Raw genomic sequence first — 2101 nt, 5'->3', positions numbered from 1 at the left:
CAAAGGACACTGTCATTAAGACAAAAAGGCAGCCTTCTGACTGGGAGAAGATCTTCACCAACCCCGCAACAGACAAAGGTCTGATCTCCAAAATATATAAAGAACTCAAGAAACGAGACTTTAAAATGATAATTAACCCAATTAAAAATGGGGCACTGAACTGAACAGAGAATTCTCAACAGAAGAGTTTCAAATGGCCAAAAGATACTTAATGTCATGCTCAACCTCCTTAGTGATCGAAGAATTGCAAATCAAAACAATTTTGAGATATTATCTTACACCTGTCAGAATTACTAAAATCAAAACCACAAAGGATAGCCTTTGCTGGAGAGGTTGTGGAGAAAAGGGTACCCTCATCCATTGCTGGTGGGACTGCAAACTTGTGCAACAACTTTGGAAATCAGTGTGGCAGTTTCTCAGAAAAATTGAGATTAACTTACCCCTGGACCCAGCAATACCACTCTTGGCAATATACCCAAGAGTTTCCCTCTCATATGACAAAAGCATTTGTTCAACTATGTGCATAGCAGCATTATTTGTAATAGCCAGAACCTTGAAGCATCCTAGATGTCCTTCAATGGAAGAATGGATGAAGAAAGTGTGGAATATATATACATTAAAGTATTACTCAGCTGTAAAAAAACAATGACTTCTTGAATTTTGCTTGAAAATGGATGGAAATAGAAAATACTATCAAGATTGAGGTAACCCAGACCCAAAAAGAAGATCATGAGATGTACTCACTCATCATTGGTTTCTAGCCATGGATAGGGGCCACTGAGTCTATAATTTGTGATCCTAAAGAAGCTAACAAGTGTGTACACCCAATGAAAAACATAGTTATCCTCCTGGCTATGGGAAATAGAGAGGATTGCCGGGAAAAGATTTAAAATCTTGAGAGTGGGGTGGGATGAGGGTGAGGGGAGATGGGTAGAGAAAAGTGTGAAGGAGAGGATGAAGGGAACTTGAGGAAACGGTATGATTGGGGGTATAGGAAGGTTGGATAGAGGAACAGGGAACTCATATCTTAGTTAAGGGAACCACATAAGGGTTGGCAAGAGACTTGAACTTGGAGTGGCAACCAGGTGCCCAGGGCAATGTCCCCAGTTAGTTTCTTGGGCACCTGAGGATAGGGAACCTGAAATGAACCTATCCTATAGCCATAGTGGTGAATATCTTGCATATCACCATAGAAACTTCATATAGTGATGGATGGAGAGAGAGACAGAGACACACACTGGAGCACCAGACTGAGCTCCCAAGGTCCTAATGAGGAGCAGAAGGACTGAGAACATGAACAAGGAAGTCAGGACCATGAGGGGTGCACCCACCCACTGAGACAGTGGGGCCGATCTATTGGGAGCTCACCAAGGCCAGCTGGACTGTGACTGAAAAAGCATGGGATAAAACCGGACTCTCTGAACATGGCAGACAATGAGAGTTGATGCTAGAGGCCAAGGACAGTGGCATGGGGTTTTGATCCTACTTCATGTTCTGGCTTTGTAGGAGCCTAGTCAGTTTGGAAGTTCACCTTCCTAGACCTGAATGGAGTGGGGAGGACCTTGGAATTTCCACAGGGCTGGGAAACCTGACTGCTCTTGGGACTGTAGAGGGAGGAGAAGAGAAGTGGTGGGAGCGGGAGAGTGGCGGGCAGAGGTGGAGGGAAATGGGAGGCAGGGAGGAAGAGAAAAAACCTAACCAAGGAGTCCAACAATGACCACAATATCTCTGACATTTAGAGACCCTTCACCAGCGCAACTCGAAGAAGGCAAACACACAAAATTTACTACTAAAAAAATTAATGGAGTTAACAACCACTGGTCATTAATATCACTTAATGTCAATGGACTCAACTCACCTATAAAAAGGCACAGACTAAGAGATTGGACACGAAAACAGGATCCAACATTCTGCTGTTTACAAGAAACACACCTCAACCACAAAGACAGACACCTACTCAGAGTAAAGGGTTGGGATAAGGCTTATCAAGTAAATGGACCTAAGAAACAAGCAGGTGTGGCCATACTAATTTCTAACAAAGTTGACTTCAAACTTAAATCAATCAGAAGTGATGGAGAGGGACATTTTCTACTCCTAACAG

This window comes from Chionomys nivalis, unplaced genomic scaffold (genome assembly GCF_950005125.1).
Source record: "Chionomys nivalis unplaced genomic scaffold, mChiNiv1.1 scaffold_104, whole genome shotgun sequence".
Classification (NCBI taxonomy): Eukaryota; Metazoa; Chordata; class Mammalia; order Rodentia; family Cricetidae; genus Chionomys; species Chionomys nivalis.
Note: the sequence above shows the minus strand (reverse complement) of the source record.